General features: G+C 33.7%; 1 long non-coding RNA gene across 1 annotated transcript in view; it reads left to right on the top strand.

The window, feature by feature from the left end:
• The window catches only part of LOC135207532 (uncharacterized), a 102,900-nt gene extending 94,356 nt beyond the window's left edge, over positions 1–8,544 (top strand). Inside the window, exon 4 of the long non-coding RNA XR_010312986.1 lies at positions 8,482–8,544. This is a non-coding gene — a long non-coding RNA (uncharacterized LOC135207532). The remainder of the gene's footprint in view (positions 1–8,481) is intronic.
• The last annotated feature ends 11,343 nt before the right edge of the window (positions 8,545–19,887 follow it).

Here is a 19,887-nt window from a genome sequence, read left to right as displayed (position 1 = left end):
ATTGCCTTTTTTATATACTCGTTCATATTTCCACTTAATTTATCAACACCCTTTTACTCGTTTGGGAAGATGAATAGTATCAGCAAATGAAGGTGTTCGCAGATAACTAGAAGACGTAAGTAATGGAATGAATGTGTATAACTCGTGAGAATAACTATAAAAGACAACTTAGCCCTTTTTCGATGGAGCAGAAAATGACGCAATCAGCTGTAATGATAAACTGTTGTTACCACAGCAAAGCTGTTTTCGCAATATGAAAGGCGCCTGTAGAGAGTGTCTTTTTATCAGCTGCATTATGGGGAAACCTTATTGCAGATTACGGTTGATGGAGTCATTCTCTTAATGCTGTTCTTGTAGCTTATAAATTTAGGAAATAGGTCTGTCACAAACGTTTTTGTAACCACGAGCATTACGTCACCTAGTTGATGTCATTTTTATTGTAAATTTACCGTGTCCGGTGATAGTGCCGTTAGTGCATCCCCGTGGTAATTTGAATCCGTAGGGGGGCGGTTAGTGTCATCAGTGCACCTCATGACGAGCACTACAGGCATTACTTCCCCAGCGGCCCCTAGCTGCAACCCCTCTCGTTCCTTTGACTGTACCTCCGTTCATATTCTCTTCCATCTTGCTTTCTACCCTCCCCTAACAATTGCTTCGTAGCGCAACTGCTTTGAGGTTTTCCTCCTGTTGTTTACACCTTTCAAGCCTTTTTATTCATATTTTCAGCGCTGAATGACCTCATAGATCCCAGTGCTTTGCCTTTGGCCTCAATTGTATTTTTCATTTTTATCCTGTTACACTTTTAAAAGATTCTTCATCGGCAATATGTCTTTCAGCGCTGAAGGACCTCATAGGTCCCAGCGCTTTACTTTTTGTTTTAATTCTATTTTCCATTCCTCTTGTAGATCTACTTGGAATTCGACCTAGAATTTAAATTTAGTGATTATAAAAACGAAGCTGTTAATAAGTAGGTATAATGGACTGTCTGTCAATGTTTTCTTTGTAAATGAGTCACCTATAACAACAGACAGTCTTGGAAATGATTCACCTATAACGACAGCCTTTTAAATTATTCACCTATAACAAGACAGTCTTGTAAATGATTCACCTATAACAACAGACAGTCAATGTTTGCTTTGGAAATGAATCACCTATAACAGCAGACAGTCTTGAAAGTGATTCACCTATATCAACAGACAGTCTTGGAAATGATTCACCTATAACAACAGACAGCCTTGGAAGTGATTCACCTATAACAACAGACAGCCTTGGAAATGATTCACCTATAACAAGACAGTCTTGTAAATGATTCACCTATAACAAGACAGTCTTGTAAATGATTCACCTATAACAACAGACAGTCAATGTTTGCTTTGGAAATGAATCACCTATAACAACAGACAGTCTTGGAAATGATTCACCTATAACAACAGACAGTCTTGGAAGTGATTCACCTATATCAACAGACAGTCTTGGAAATGATTCACCTATAACAACAGACAGCCTTGGAAATGATTCACCTATAACAAGACAGTCTTGTAAATGAGTCACCTATGACAACAGACAGTCTTGGAAATGATTCACCTATAACATCAGACTGTCAATGTTTGCTTTGGAAATAAATCACCCATAACAACAGACAGTCTTGGAAATTATTCACTTATAACGACAGACAGTTGGAAAATGAGTCACCTATAACAACAGATAGTCTTGGCAATGATTCACCTATAACAACTTGAGTAGCTGACCGCCCCAGATCGAAGTCAGTTTGAGCCTAATGCTGTAATGTAGTACCCATCACGTTTACTTAAGGGCCAATTTATGGGAAGGGATGAGGTGTGATCGAACTCTGATAAAATGCGCCGCGCGCGTGCTCAGGTCCTGCGTAAGCCTAATGAATGCCCTATGCAACACGCCAGCACTGATTTAGATCTTTGTAGGAGTCAGATTTGCTTTGAGTAATTTTTGTTACAGATATCTTTCCTTTTAAGAACATTTGTAATAGAAAAGTTTTCCTTTTAAGAATATTTGTAATTGAAAAGTTTTCTTTTAAGAATATTCGTAACAAAAATATTTCCTTTTTTTAAGTATATTTGTGATAGAAAAGTTTTCATTTTAAGAATATTCGTAACAGAAATCTTTCCTTTTTAAGATTATTTGTAATAGAAAAGTTTTCATTTTAAGAATATTTGTAACAGAAATCTTTCCTTTTAAGATTATTTGTAATAGAAAAGTTTTCTTTTAAGAATATTTGTAATAGGAAATTTTTCTTTTAAGAATATTTGTGACAGAAAAATTTTCTTTTAAGAATATTCGTAACAGAAATCTTTCCTTTTAAGATTATTTGTAATAGAAGAGTTATCTTTTAAGAATATTTGTAATTGAAAAGTTTTCTGTTAAGAGTATTCGTAATAAAAATCTTTTCTTTTAAGAATATTTGTAACTTGAAATTTTTCTATTAAGAATATTCTTCTATTAAGAATATTCGTAATTGAGAAATTTTCTTTTAAGAATATTTGTAATTAAACAAATTTCTTCTAAAAATTTTCCTAACAGAAAAGTTTAAGAATATTTATAATAGAAAGGTTTCCTTTTTAAGACTATTTGTAATTTATACATTTTCTTTTTAAGATATTCTTAACGGAAAATTTTAAGAATATTTATAATAGAAAAGTTTCCTTTTCAGAATATTTGTAATAGAAAAATGTTCTCTTAAGAATATTTGCAATCGCGGATATTCTTGTCTTCATAGTTTAGGTATTTGTTTAGTGTGTTATGAAGTTGGTAGCCACATCCGCATCTCCTTCTTGGCTGCGACCCTCCACAGTCGACTAAATATCAAGCACAGATTTCACTGTTTATTTAAAGCGAAACCGAAGTATTATCTCAGATTTCACTGTTTACACAAAAGTATTCTCTCAGATTTCACCTTTTACGCAAAAAGAAACCCGCATATTTAACCCCTCCCTAGTGGTCTGGGATCGATCTCGGGAGATAACCGCTGAGCCACAGGAACCATATTCTTCACAATCTTATTAATGAGCAGAATAGACGTCATCCATCATCTCTCTAATTTCAACCCTCAAGGCTCCTTTGCTTACCGTCAGGAATTACCCCGAAAGAGTAATTGTCTTTCATTTTTTTTTAATGTGACGGCGATGGTATTAAAGTTTCTTATTAGTGTCAAGATGGGATATAATGGCTTCGACGTCGTTGGTACTTTAATTAGTTTTCAGAAACCACGGCATCGCCGTCGTTAGATGTTATCGTGTGTTTGTGTATGTACGTACGCGTATGTGTTTGTGTTTGTGTGTCCGTGGTTTGGGTGTACGTGCAAGCGCAAATAGTTATAAAGCAAGTACTGTCCGTGTATACTACATTTTTTTCTTCTTATCTTCTTGTCTCCTTATCTGTGCAGTTCTTAAATGTCTGTATTCAAAATTCCTGGTCTTCTTACCCTGATCTTTGTAACTCGTAGGTATCTGTATTCGTTCCTGATTTGCGTAACTTAAAGATATCTGTATTCAAATATCCTGGTATCTGTAACTCGTAGGTATCTGTATTCGTTCATAATTTGCGTATCTTGCGTATTCAAATATCCTGATCTTTGTAACTCGTAGATATCTGTATTCAAATATAGATATCTGTATTCAAATATCCTGATCTCTGTAACTCGTATGTATCTGTATTCGATCCTGATTTGCGTAACTTGTAGATATCTGTATTCAAAATGCCTGATTTGCCTAACTTACAGATATCTATGTTCAAATTTCGAACGCATTTTTCCATTGAGTGTATAAAAATGATTTTTTTTTATTGAATATATGTTTCATATTTTAATTTTTATCTTCGTGTCTCCTGATCTTTGCAACTCGTAGATGTCTGTATTTAAATTTCTAATTCTTCATTCAGTTTAATAAAAAAAAATAACTTATATATTAGTAGAAAGAAGAAGAATTATGCAAGCGATGAATTTAGTAGGTTTTGTTAAAAAACTGTAACCCAGAATTCCACGAAATGAACGTAAAACGTCAGCACAGTTTATGCTGACATCAGTGTGCCTGACTCCACCAGAAAAATACAATAATATTTATAACATACTGTAATGGCAGCAGATGCCTGTCCCAAACAGATTTCTGAAATACTTCATGATTCAGTTGACACTTGTGTTTATCAAACAAAGGCATTGGAGTTGTAGTGAGAACACAAGGAAGCATTGTCTTGAAAATCCCAACAATCCCATGATAGTATGCTAGTACACAAAGCCTGTTTGTAATGGTCAGATACAGACAAACAATACGGGTCTGCTGTTTATGAGGAGTGGGTACCTGATGAGGATTGTGTCTTGCCATAATTCACTGAGATGAATATCATGGTCTTGTCATGTCATGATTTTGACGTAATGCAGAATAGGAAAATTAAGACATTACATAGGAAAGGTCCTCACTCAAAGAGAAGAAGAAACTATAATGTAACTCTAAAAATAAATCCTAATTATTGCTTGTGAGGCTTTCTTACAAATTTTCATTGAATGGCAAAGTCAGACAATTAAAGATAAAACTTCATACAATAGATCTCTTGCAGTAGGAAAAAATACTTAGTTTCATTCGTTGATAATTGCTGAAAAGAATTATGAACTTGTTAGGAAATACTAGGTAAGCGAATGGAAATATTTGATAGATTCTTCAACAGAAAGGTTTTATTTTTGTGCCTTTAGTCGATTGCCAATACCAGGCCAGTACCTTTTTATTTATAGTTCTGAGCAAAAGTAGTCGTCTGTTTGTGAAATTGGTGGAGTAAAAGAAAAAATTTCTGGTTTCGGTCTCCCAGCGGGAGACAATCTTTTTCTCGTCCGAGAATTTTATAAAATGCGAAGCGAGAGAGAGAGAGAGAGAGAGAGAGAGAGAGAGAGAGAGAGAGAGAGAGAGAGAGAGAGAAGGAAATCATACTACGTCAGATAATGCTATGAGACATAGTTTGGAATATGGCTAGATTCGCTCGGTAAAACAGCTCTCTCTCTCTCTCTCTCTCTCTCTCTCTCTCTCTCTCTCTCTCTCTCTCTCATAGTCGAGAAGGAATTATTCATTATCGTAATTCAAGAAAGATAGCGCTCTCTCACATTTTTTGGGGGGAAATGTAAAAGTTATCTGTTTTTTGTTCTCTCTTTGAAAATAGCCGACCGGATTCCCTAATTAAATATACACATTTCTGATTCTTCGACTTCTTTCTTTATTTATCCGTAGGAACATCAGAAAAGAATCATCTGCGCTTGAATTATTATAAAGCTCCAATGCTCGGCCGTATCTATCTAGCGTTTGTGAAGGAAAAAAACTCCCGAAAATATTTTGTAGGTTTTTTTTTTTACCTCGTGCAGGGATCTGTTATTCACGTGGCGTTAGGATGATTTATTTATATATTTATTTTTCTTAAATAGCTTGGATTTTATATGATGGTCAGGCCCTCTTGGGCAAGGGGTAACTTTACTGGCACGAGATCGATCCTCACGTGAGGGCGGAAGTAGGCAGACCCCCTCTTGAGAAACTCGTCTTGTCGTTGTTTTCCTGAGTAGTGATATATATTATATATATATATATATATATATATATATATATATATATATATATATATATATATATATGTGTGTGTGTGTGTGTGTGTGTGTGTGTGTGTGTGTGTGTGTGTGTGTGTGTGCGCGCGTATAATTAAAATATATAGCTTTTGCAGAAGATCTGCTGCTAATGCTTTTCCTCAAAATTAAACAATAATAATTCCTCCCTATGAAAGATGGCGAATGTTAAAAATTCAGGGATTAAAAAAAAAGGCAAATCTCAGTTCAGCAGTAATCCTAAGGGAACATATTTAAACCATTTTTCCGTTGGATAAAAGAATATCTGCGACTTATTTTTTTAATCTGGCTGGTAAATCTGAGCGTGATTTTTGGGGAGAAATGATAATTTCTTTTTTCTAGCCAAAGCTGTTCAGTAATAAGAAATATTTATTATTATTTTATTATTATTATTATTATTATTAATTATTATTATTCATTATATTATTATTATTATTATTATTATTATTATTATTATTATTATTATTATTATTATTATTATTCTGTTAAAAAGGATGGCAGAATTAAGCGAGTTGATTTTATATATTGTTTTTTCTGTTTTCCTTACAATTCGCTTCTCAGGCTCTGCGATGTTTCTGAGTAACTGGTCAATATTCATATTGGGAATTAAAAAAAAAAAATTATTATTATTATTATTATTATTATATTAAGCTAATATTGTGCTAGAACTGACTCGTACTTTTCAGGTCATTCCATGAATGTTGATTGTTTATACTGTGCTGCACTGACAGATGAAACAGATAAAATAAGCTAATAGAAAGACAAACTCTAAATTTTCTGCTGAGAGAGTGAGTTGTCTGCATTAACGGCAAGGAAATAAGTTTTTTTTTCCAAACGATTAATTCAGGTGTTTATTTCGTTGATTATTTATAGTATCAGTTTTTATCTAATTGATGCCGGGTTGCAGGTTTGGTTATCGTACGAGAGAGAGAGAGAGAGAGAGAGTTACAAATCATATCAGTCACACATTTCATATTTTGTCATAATCGAACTCATTCTTCTCTCTCTCTCTCTCTCTCTCTCTCTCTCTCTCTCTCTCTCTCTCTCTCTTCTCTCTCTGTTATTTACCCCTGCCTCTACTCCTCGCTTGCAACCCTTCTTTAATGACATGGTGGTGCTTTTATTATCTTTTGATCTTGGCTCTGTTACTCGAGACCCTATATATATACTGTAATGGGTCTCTTTATGAAAATAAAGAGAGGAGTTCGGTCATTTCATCGGAATTACGTCGATCACTGCAGTGGGTGTAATTCTACGATGGATATGCACGATGGGTTTATTTTTTTTATTTATTTATTTTGAAAGGCCAAATATTTTGCCGGTTGCGTTTTGTTTTCGAATTTTATGCTCCTTTTCCTATTATAAACCCATTGGAAGGTTTAATTTCTTGCTGTTTATCTTCATGGATATGCAGGGTAGTTTTTTTTTTTTTTTTTTTTTTTTTTTTTTTTTTTTTTTTTTATTTTTTTTTAACCAATTTTTGCCGGTCGATTTTTGTTTTTGAATTTTATGCTCCTTTTCGTATTATTAATCCGTTGGAAGGTTTAATTTTTTTTCTTTAATGGCCAAATATTTTGCCCGTTGCGTTTTCCTTTCGGATTTTATGCTCCTTTTCCCATTATAACCCTAGAAGGTTTTCATTTCTTGCTGTTTTCTTCTGGTATGCGGGTTTTTTTTTTTTTTTTTTTTTTTTTTTTTCAAGATATTTTGCCGGTCGATTTTATTTTCGAATTTTATGCTCCTTTTCCTATTATTATTCCGTTGGAAGGTTTAATTTTTTTTTAATGGCCAAATATTTTGCCCGTTGCGTTTCCTTTCGGATTTTATGCTCCTTTTCCTATTATAAGCCATTTCCTTTTATCAGCCAGTTGGACGGTTTTATCTCTTGCTGTTTTTTTATGGATATGCAACTTTTTTTTTTTTTTTTTTTAATGGTGGAAGGGTATGAGGCCAGTGGTCTTAATGTCCAAAGAATTGCAGAATTGCTGATAACTGGAAGTCTGTTACCTATTTGGAATGTGTATATATATATACTATATATATATATATATATATATATATATAATATAATGAACACCATATTCTTTTGAAGCTTTAATTTTAGGCCAGTGGCCCCTGTAGGCTTGTTTTATATGAATAGGGGTTTATCTTTTGAATAATAATAATGACAATTAATTGCTGATTTAGTGACGTTCACTGGGGAGTGAAGTTAAGTCTTTATAAAGCTTGCACTGATTGGTTGAACCTTTGATGCATTTATTTACCCTTCCTGTTTAAAATAAGATATTTCTGGGGGTGTTTCTCGAGCGTGTAAGGGCGTTTTATTATTTATTTATTATTATTTTTTTTAACTAAACAAGTCGAAATGTCAGCCTGCATGTTGACCAAAAACTTTGGTCATGCTTATGGTGGTGTCCATTTTATTGCAGGGACTGTCTTTCTGAAATATGATTAAAATTTTTCATTTCTTGACGTAAATATTATCGTTGGTTTCACATGCCTTCGCTTGTGTTTTTCAAACACTTCGTAATTTCAAGATTTGATGTCGTTCTTGCCCATAACTGTTGTAAGTCCTGTTCGCTGTTGTTTTTAACTTCTTGTAATGTTCTGTTAGTGTTTTTTTATTGTCATTAATCGGGTAAGCTGTTGATTTATTTTAACTATGAGTCAAAGGAATGTTTATTGTTTTTTTTTTTTTAACTATGAGTCAAAGGAATGTTTATTTCTGTAGTTTGCTTATATTCAGGTTTGTTGTTTTTCTGCAATATTGATTTTTTTTTATTTTAAAAACTTTTCGTTTTTCTTTAAAGCTATACTTAGGTTATTGTTAAGAGTATAATTTTCTTTTGTTACAGGTACGTGATACATAAATCAGAACTTCAGGGTGGATTCAGAGAAGCGATTCGTGTTTTTTAAAGGTAAGCCAGATTAAAGAATAAATATATATATAAATATTGTATATATATATATATATATATATATATATATATATAATATATATCATATATACACACACACTCAAACATTGGTGCTGCAGCTTTCGAAATCGTACTTGTAGGCGTCCCAGGAAAGGCATTCGATACAATTGAGTTAACATTTTAAATACAAGATAATAACTGTAGTGATTTAGTTATATGCTATGATAAATGTTTTTTATCATAGTTGTTGCCGAATTAAAGATCAAATACTGTGTATATATATATCTATATATATTATATATCTATATATTATATTAGATATATATAGGTATATATATATATGCATACATACATATTTATATGTACACACATAAACACATATATTGTGTGTGTATTTCTCTATTGCTCGCAGCATTATCACGTTACTATCAAGATCTGCAATATAGCGCAATCCTGTTTATTCAGTGGCAATGTGTCTTTCTCCCTCTCCCCCTGTCATTGATAAACTGAATAGGTTTTGTTTAACGGACGTGGCTGACGCTAAAATAGCCTTAAGTTGTCTCTGCGCTGAATTAATTAGGCTGATGATGTGTGTGCGTGTTTGTGTGTGTGTGTGTGTGTGTTTGTGTTTATGTTTGTGCGCGCGCTCGTCCAAGGCTCGATATACAATTCATAAGAGTTGAGCTATTTTGGGAGGATTGGCGGAGTGATCTGGAAGCTGGAGTTAACTCCAGGTTCTGTTTCTTGTCTCTTTTAGTGCTTTTGTTTTGGTATTTGTTGTATATCGAATGGTATCAGGTGAAACTGTTCATTCCAATCAATTGTCTGTATTTATAAAATGATGATGACAGTCAGTTATGCTGTTGTTTTTTAACGACAAGGAATATATATATATAATATATATATATATATATAATATATATATATATATATGGTATAATATATACATATATATATAAAGAACTTGAAGGTTCTTTTGTTTTTGCTTTCATTGCATGTCAGACTCTAGAATAGAATTCAGTCAACTTTTGTTATTTTGTTTGTGTGTTTTGTTGTTTCAGTCTGTTGTTTCTTCTCCCTAGTGTTTGTGGTCTTTATTGTATATATATATATATATATATATATATATATATATATATATATATATATATATATATATATATGAAACTACAGTTCAGTCAGTTGTTGCTATCTACGAAGTGATTATAGTAACGATAATGTTGAATAAGCAGTTGTTTTGATGACTAAAAAGAAGTTAAGTATATGTTAGTTTTACCAGACCACTAAGCTGATTAACAGCTCTCCTAGGGCTGGCCCAAAGGATTCTCTCTCTCTCTCTCTCTCTCTCTCTCTCTCTCTCTCTCTCTCTCTTTTCTCTCTCTCTCTCTTTTCTCGTGGCTAGGAACCAATTGGTTTCTTAGCAACCGGACCTACAGCTTATTGTGGGATCCGAACCACATTATATCGAGAAGTGAATTTTTATTCACAAGAAGTACATTCCTCTGATTCCTCACTGAGCAGCGGCGGGAAACGAACTCGGGCTATCAGATTGATAGCCGAGTACGGAACCCACTCGTCCAATGAGGAACTATACTTTTTTTTTTTCTTCAAAAGTTGATATTCTAACTGTAAAATCATTTTTTAAATGATGTTATGAAAATTATATAATGACATAGATTCGGTAGAGGCCTCCTGGAAGCCCGAGTACCATTCTCACTGGGTCCTCTAAATGCGCCTCTCCATGCCCTACAAGATGCCACGAACCGTACCCAAACCGGACAATTACCTGATTTTTGGCGAATATTTAACCGTTCGCAACTCTGCTTTCGAATCTGGCAACTCGGCAACTGACACCCAGATAACTTCAAGAAAGGACATTTTTTCAGAAAGGGTTTTTAGAAGACAAAATATATAACCGAGTCCCACACTTTTTGGAATCGAACGTTGCCTTGAAACAATTGGAAATAATACTGTCAGTGGGAAAATTGAGGTATCGGTAATAAATCATGGGTCTTCGCTGTCCAAAATATATGTAAAAAAACTTTACAAATATTTCATAGTGAGGCACCATAATAAATCATAAGTCTTACGTTTTGTGTGTATATATATATATATATATATTTGTTATATATCTATATGTATATATATATATATATTAACAAGAAAATATTTGAGAAGAAAAATAAAATTGTGCAGTAAACATCCTCTTATGTCGGAGTACAATTTCGTGGTTTTGTTGTCAAGTAATTACTCTTTATGTGAAGCATAAACGTTTCCCAAGTGAATGGTTGTGTCTGGAGGACCGATATGAAGAAGAGATAGTGCTTCGTCAGTAATTATGGGAAAGATGGTAAAGTGGCCTTATTCTTCAGGATGTTGCGAGATGTAACTGGATTTTAAATATGGAGGCATTTTAGTGATTCAGGTAAACAAAAAAAAAGTTTCTTCGTAGTCGTTATTGACGTTCCTTATACTGTACCTCCTTTCATATCTTCCATTTTACTTTCCACCCTCTCCTGACAATTGATTCATAGTGCAACTACCTTGGGGTTTTCTTCGTGTTACACCTTTCGAACTTTTTATTGTCAGTTTCCGTTTCATCGCTGAATGACCACATAGGTCCCAGTGCTTGGACATTGTTCTTAATTCCATTCAAATCTCATTTCCTATTTGTTCTTAATTCAATTCAAGTCTCATTTCCTATTTTTGCGTTTCGCATTTGAGGCGTTCACTATATTAAGGGTCCCCAGAGCTCCAAGTCTTTTCTCTCTCTCTCTCTCTCTCTCTCTCTCTCTCTCTCTCTCTCTCTCTCTCTCTCTCTCTCTCCCCTAGAAATATCCTACTTTACCCATGGAAAAGCATAAATTTGCATATGTAGACTGCAAAGTGGTCGAAAATCCCATTATCTAACAAGGGTGGTGGTATGCTTGTTTGAAAATGCCAATTTACAAACGCGTTTTTCTCACGATTTTTTTTTTCTGATCAGCCCCTGGAGACCCTTAATATTGTGAACGCTTCAATTATGAGCTTGAAATCAGAACTTCATAAACAGTCGAAAACAAAAATAACAGAAAATATAAGCACAACCTTTCTCTCCCATTCCCCATAGCAAAAACGGCCAGAGAATAAAGGATATATTTCGGCAAGGTAACCCCCCCCCCCCCCCCCCATGACGTCCATTGCCAGTAAACGTTTATTAACTCTTGACTGGGGCCCACTTTACCTGCCTCTCGGCCCTACCTCGCATTTCATGCTCGTTTTAATGGTAACGAGGTACAGTTTTTAAAAAAAAGTTTTGTTTATGCGCGATGCGTATGCAAGCGTCGGTTGTATTGGTATTGTGTTTATTTTGCGTTTCACAACAGTAAAGGGATTCATGTATACCAACATAGTATTCTGTGCACATCTGCAGACACATGTATATATAATTATATATATATATATAGTATATATTTTATATATAAAATATATATATATATATATATATATATATTTATATATTATAATTATATATACATACATATACATACATATATATATATAATATATGATATATATATATATATATATAATAATATAATATAATTATATATATTTATTATAATTATATATACATACATATACATACATATATATATATTATCTATAATATAATATAATATATATATATATATATATATATATTTTATTATTATATACATATACATACATACATCACTATATAAATCCTTCAAAGGTCTTGTTTTTAGCGATGTATTTGTGTATTGAATACTGTTATTTAATTTGAATTTTATAACCTCATTTTTTTTTTCCTTTTCCTCCCCTGCGGATAGAAATTGAATCCTTCCGAATTAATTGGATTAAGAACTATGATTTGTTAGCGAGTATCAAATAAAAATAAAATATGTTTCGACGTAAGAGAGAGAGAGAGAGAGAGGAGAGAGAGAGAGAGAGAGAGAGAGGAGAGAGATCGGTTTTTTATAGCAGGACCTTTGGAATGCGGATGTAGATCCTCCAGGTTTTTTTTTTGTGTGTGTGTGTGTTTGGTTAACTAATTTTTAGTCTACAGGGACAAGTTACTCCCGTGTTGCTGTTAATTCAAACGTGGTCTTGCACGGGTTGCTGTTTAGTGTGGGATTATGGTTATGGTGGTTTGTATTTAGATTAATGTTTCATCGCATCGCCTTTGGCAGTTCTTTATTTGTTGTCATTAGCTACATATGCCATTTAAAATTTATATATATATATATATATATATATTATAATATATATATATAAAAAAAAAAATAAATTATATATATATATAATTATTGTATATTTATAAATATATTATATACTATATATATTATATATATATATATATATATATATATATATATATATTTCTTTTAAAGAAGTGTCATAACTGGATTTTTGCGTGTTAGATAGTAACCGATAACAGCATTCTAATTCCCCTCTTCCCCCCCAACCACCCCCCCCGAAAAACAAAAAAAAAATCTAAATCCCATCTTGGTGTTATTAAGAGTATACCTGAGTATCAAACTTTTTAATCATTTATGTATGTATTTACTTATCTATTTACTTACTCATTATTGTCTCTAAATGAGATCCTGACTTATCCAGGATTATTATTATTATTATTATTATTATTATTATTATTATTATTATTATTATTATTATTATTTTATTATTATTATTATTATTAAATGTTGGAAAGGCACATCATCTCGTATGAAAATTTGTCAGTCGAGTTTTCGTGTTGTCATTGGTTCAAGTGTGGCGCACTGTAGGCATTACTGAAGGTTCTTTACAGCGTGCCTTCGGCCCCTGGCTGCGACCCCTTTCGTTCCTTTTACTGTACCTCCTTTCATATTCTCTTTCTTCCATCTAACTTTCCACCCGCCCTTCTAATAATGGATTCATAGTGCAGCTGCTTTGAGGTTTTCCTCCTGTTTGACCTCATAGATCCCAGTGTTTCGCCTTTGGCCTAAATTGCATATTCAAACCAGTGCAATAAATTTGAAAGGCACTTAAGAAATACACCGAATATTTAATACCGTTTCCACCATAGAAAAACCTAGATGTTGTGACGCCAGTTTTAATAGACATAATCAATCAATCAACCATCGAAGAAATACACCGAATATTTTATACCGTTACCACCATAGAAGAACCTAGATGTTGTGACGCCAGTTTTGATAGACAATCAATCAATCAAGCATAGAAGAAATACACCGAATAATCAATACCGTTCCCACCATAGAAGAACCTAGATGTTGTGACGCCAGTTTTAATAGACATAATCAATCAATCAACCATAGAAGAAATACACCGCATAATCAATACCTTTTGAAGACCTACCTTGACCTAGTCTCCACCACCGCAACCCAAGGAATGTCAACCAAACAACCAAATTGCCGTCGTGAGGTCGCTAAGGGCGCGACACCATCTTGGATCGGCCCAGACAGACGCACTTGAAGTTGCACTATGGGGTTACCTCGGGATTACTCCGGGATTACTTCGGGGATTACCTTTCCGTTGGCGTAAGCAGAGGAAAACCACAGAATGCTGCCGTGGCCATAGAATGCCGCCGTAGTTAGCTATGAAGAGGGCGAAAGTGCATTGTTAACTGGCTTACGAAGAAGAAGAAGAAGAAGAAAGGGAGGAGAGGAAGAAGGAAGAGAAGGAGAAAGAGATGAGGAGGATGAATGGGGACGAGAAGAAGAAGATGTTGATGATGATGATGATGATGATGATGATGATCAAGGAGGAGGAGGAGAAAGAGAAGAAGAAGACGAAAAAGAAGAATGGGGACGAGAAGAAAAAGAAGAAGAAGAAGAAGAATGAAGAAGGGGGAGATGACGAAGAAGAACAATGAGAAGGGGGGAGGAAGAAGAAAGGGGAGGAGGAAAAGAAAAGAAATGGAGTAAGGGAGTGGTAGAGAGAAAAAAGAGAAAAAGAAAAGGAAGAAGAACAAGACGAAGAGAGAGAAAAAGAAGAATACGAACGAGAAGACGAAGAAAAAAAAGGGATATGAAGAAAGCGTAGTGGAAGAGAAAGAAGAAGAAGAAGAAGAAGAAGAAGAGAAGAAGAAGAGGATGAACAAGAAGAATAGGGGAAAAGGAACAAGAAGAAGAAAGGAAGAAAAAGGAGGACATTCCTTGACCTTGTATGACTGAAATGAAGGAAGTGAAGGTCACGTGACGTGACGCACCTCGGAAGCCCTAGTATATGACTATGGGGCCCTGATATTCCGTAGAAAGGGGATGGTGGGATTCCATTTAGAGCTATTATTAGTTCTTTCTTTCTTTTTTTTTTTTTTGAAGGTATGTCTCGTGACCTGAACTGTTTTGCTTTTAGAATAGATTCTCTCTCTCTCTCTCTCGTAGTAGCCATCTTGCTTGGTGAGACGTACCCGCGTGAAGTCACAATAATCAACAGATATCACAAGTTTAACATACGACTAGATTTGGATATCTAGAAGTGTTCGTGAACTATCGGTGATAAGATTAGTGGTGAAAATAGTAGGATAAGCGTCTTCTAATTAGTTTATCAGTGTAATACTATAAATCAGAACAAGATGGCAGTAAGTTCCAACTGCGGAAAGGTGGCGTAATTTGGCGTGTTTTTAGCAGATTCGCAATACGATGAGTAGCAGGAAGGGAACTGCATTTCTCATCTATGAATCAGCAACAGTCCTAACCAAAAGATACAAAAGCATTCATAGATATATTAAGAAGGATATAATCCTTCAAACTGGAACAAAATCTAATGAAACATCTTGAAAATAATTGAAGAAGTTCCAAATAAATCCAAGTGTCAGAGACTCATAAAAAAGAAAATATACATAAACCAACATATTCCGACAAGAAAAATGAATAAGGTGAATCTTGTGATACTAATTGATGCATTAGGAAAAAAAGAAGAGCATGCAAACTGTGGTAAGGTTTGGTATAGCATAGTCCATCCACAAAACCTAATCAAAAATGTGCTGCATGCAACATTCCGACCCATCCACAGTGTGCTGAGTTAATACAAGATTTGGAGAAAAGATACAAGAATTTTTTTTTGTTCAACATGTCTATCAATGGATAGACAATGTTATTAAATCAAGATTGATGTACAAATATTAGTTGAGGAATGAAAGAAGAGAGGAAGAGGAAGAAAAAGAAGAGAAAAAGAAAAATAAGAAAAGGGGAAAACGGAAGAGAAGTAAACAAAAATGAATGACAGAAAAAATAAGGAAAACAAGCGGAACAAGATAAAAGTATGGATGGGCAGAGATACTCATTGATACTACATAGGAGCAAAAATAAGCAGCATACCTACGAAGAAATAATTACGATATGACAACAGAAAAGCAATCCCGAAGAGGCTCTAACCCAGATCTATACAATGACGGGAAAGAGGAAAAAATAGCCAAGAAAGACAAAATCTGCAACCTTTTGAAAGAGTGAATTGCAGATTTGGAGAAAGATGTTACTACAAACATCCTAAGATATGTCAAAAACTATGAAATATATGGTAAATGTGCATACTTATTTATTGGATATGGGGATGATTGCAGAGATCTGCATCCAAAATATAAAAAGAAAAACCTAAAAGAAAGGAAAAGGATGTAAGTTCGACAAAAAATGCAAATATATGCACCCTGTAGCCATTGGAATCATAATCAAATAAATAACCAACCAAGTAATAAAAATCCAAAATAAGAAAGAAACAAATAAAGAGAGAAAATCAAGAATATCAGGTAAAAGAGAAAAGCAAACACCAATGAGTATGCAGAGGTGTCAGCAAAGAATTTCAAAGCATCAGCTCCGAATTCTACTCAAGAGATAATAACTGTATTTATTATGCAAGAGGATATTGCAGAAACGGAGAAAGAAAATTGCAGATTCAGACACAAAATGAATAATTATGATGAAGGAAGATCAAATATTATGGAAAAGGTTGGATTTTTTTAATGTCAGAATTCTGGAAATGAAAAAAAAAAAAAAAGAACAACATACCAGAACAGGGAAAGAGACATGGGAAAATCCTTATTACTATCAGTATTAAATGAAGGAGAAAACACGCAAACCATCATAGTGATGAATGCGCAGGTTTAGTTACGAGTAACTCAAAAAGAAAAATAGAGTACTTAGAAGAACTAACCCAAAATGAAAAGAATAGATATAATGAATATAAGTGAAAACCTGGTATTCCCAAGAGACTGGGAATGATGATCAAATAAAAGGGTTCCAAACTTATCGATCAGATAGAAAAAATAGGAATCAAGGGGGAAGGGGACCGCAATATATGGGAAAGACAAAAAACAAGGAAAAATATATGAGAAATATAGTAACTCAGAATGTGAACTAATAGCGGTAGAATTTGAATCTGAAAAATTGATGAACATAGTAATATATAGACCTCCTAATACTAAAGAGTTTGACTTAATAATTGAAAAATTGGATGATATATGTAGAAAATCACAAGGACTGGACTATTCTCCTATCTGGTGACTTCAACTTTCCTTTCGTAGAATGGAAAGAACGAATAGGAGATTGTGGTTGTACTTATACAATAGAGAGTAATAGTAGTGCAGAAGATAAGATAAGGCAATTTGAAAAGCTATTAGATATGCTACTAGAATACAACATTCAACAAATAAATCACCTGCCAACAAGAAAGGAAAAGGTACTTTAGACCTAGTATTTGTGAACGAGATGAAATTATGTTAAAGAAATAATAGTTTATAATGCGAGTATTTCAGACCATAATGTCATAGAATTAACAGTTCATTCAAAGCAAGTGAAAATAGAGATAAGCAAGAAATGAAAAAGTGGGAAGGATATGGAAAATACAACTTCTACAGTAAAATATAAAAATGGTCAGAAATTAATGAAGAATTAAAAACAAAGATTGGGATAACATTTCGTAAGTGATGACATAAGGGTAAATACGGAGATATTATATAAAATACTGGAGGAAATAGTGGAAAAAAATATATACCGAAGAAGAAAAAGTAAACATCATTCATGCATACCAAGAGACAGAAGAATCTTGTTCCAGAAAATCAAAAGAAAAGTGGAAAAAAGGTCTTGCAAAAGAAAAAATGCATGCATGAAAGTTATAGAACTGAAAAAGTAAGATAGAAAATGCAGAAAAAAGATTATACAATCAAAAGAAAATGAAAAACAAACGGGACTTGGAAGAAAAAACCCCTATTAAATATCAATCAGCAAAACCCCAAACTATTATACTCATATGCGAAGAAGATGAATAAAAGAAGAATAGAATAGGCCCTCTGAGAATTGAAGGGAGATTAACGAATGAAAAAAAGGAAATTTGCACATACTGGCAGAACGATATAAGAGAATTCACCCTAGAATAGATAATGAAGATAATGATATAGAAGTAAGGGATGAAAATAGTGAATATTTAGCTGACATAGATATTAATGAAGCTGATATTGTGCAGGCTATTAATGAAAATTAAAAATGGAGCTGCTGCAGGGCCTGATGGAATTCCTGCTATTTTGTTAAAGAAAGAAAGTAGTTCATTCTATCGCAAAGCCACTTGCAATATTATTAAGACAAAGTGTAGATACAGGCAAGATATATGATGAGCACAAATTAGCGTATATTACCCCTACTTTCAAAAGTGGATCAAGACTAGAGGCAAGTAATTATATAGGCCTGTGAGTCTAACATCACATATAATGAATGTATGAAAGGGTATGAAGAAAAATATTATGAAACATTTAATAAAAAATAATTTGTTTAATAAAGGAGGACAACATGGTTTCGTACCCGGAAAAAGTACACAAACCCAACTGTTAGTCCACCGTGAAAACATATTCAAAAATATGAAAAGCGGAAATGAAACAGATGTGGTTTATTTAGACTTTGCAAAAGCTTTTGATAAAGTAGACCATAATATATTAGCGAAGAAAATTAGAAAACACAATATCGTGGATAAAGTAGGAAGATGTTAAAAGAATTTTTTACACAACAGAAAACAGATAGTTATTGCAAACGACGAGAAATCGGATGAAGCCAAGGTATATCCGGTGTTGCCGCAAGGTACGGTGTTAGCTGCAATACTGTTTGTTATTATGATTGAAGACCATAGACAATAATGTTAAGGATTCGGTAGTGAGTAGTTTCGCAGATGACACAAGAATAAGTAGAGAAATTACTTGTGATGAAGATAGGAACGCTCTACAAAGAGACCTTAACAAAGTATATGATTGGGCAGAGGTAAATAGGATGGTATTTAACTCTGATAAATTTGAATCAATTAATTATGGAGACAGAGAAGAAAGCTATATGCATATAAGGGACCTAATAATGAGACCATCACAATAAGGAAGCAGTTAAAGACCTTGGTGTGATGAATGAGAACATGTTATGCAATGATCAAATAGCAACTCTGTTGGCAAAATGTAAAGCAAAAAATGGGAATGTTGTTACGGGCACTTCAAAACAAGAAAAGCTGAACACATGATTATGCTTTATAAAACATATGTTCGTAGTCCACTTGAATATTGCAATATGATATGGTACCCACACTATCAAAAGGATATTGCACAAATAGAGAGTGTACAAAGGTCCTTTACAGCTAGAATAGAAGAGTTAAGGGACCTAGACTACTGGGAAAGGAGACTACAATTCTTAAAATTATATAGTCTGGAAAGGAGAAGAGAACGCTACATGATAATTCAGGTGCATGGAAACAGATAGAAGGAATAGCAGAAAATATCATGGAACTAAAAATATCAGAAAGAGCAAGCAGAGGTAGATTAATAGTGCCCAAAAATATACCAGGAAAAATAAGGAAAGCACACAGGACATTAATCCACTACGCACCAGCATCGATAATGCAGCGTCTATTCAATGCGTTGCCAGCTCATCTGAGGAATATATCAGGAGTGAGCGTAGATGTGTTTAAGAATAAGCTCGACAAATATCTAAACTGCATCCCAGACCATCCAAGATTGGAAGATGCAAAATATACCGGAAGATGTACTAGCAACTCTCTGGTAGACATTAGAGGTGCCTCACACTGAGGGACCTGGGCAACCCGAACAAGATGTAAGGTAGTCTGTAAGTAGGGTCTCTCTCTCTCGCCCCCTCTCTCTCTCTCTCTCTCTCTCTCTCTCTCTCTCTCTGTATTATCGGTGTTATCAAATATATGTTTTGATCTTACATTATGTAGGTTTACATATTTTTAGCAACATTATACATAATATTATATAAACACACACACACACACACATATATATATATATATATATATATATGTGTGTGTGTGTGTGTGTGTGTGTGTGTGTATTTATATATATAACCGATAGAAATG

The sequence above is a fragment of the Macrobrachium nipponense genome, chromosome 32 (genome assembly GCF_015104395.2).
Source record: "Macrobrachium nipponense isolate FS-2020 chromosome 32, ASM1510439v2, whole genome shotgun sequence".
NCBI classification, from domain to species: domain Eukaryota; kingdom Metazoa; phylum Arthropoda; class Malacostraca; order Decapoda; family Palaemonidae; genus Macrobrachium; species Macrobrachium nipponense.
Note: the sequence above shows the minus strand (reverse complement) of the source record. Positions and strands in the feature narration are given on the sequence as shown.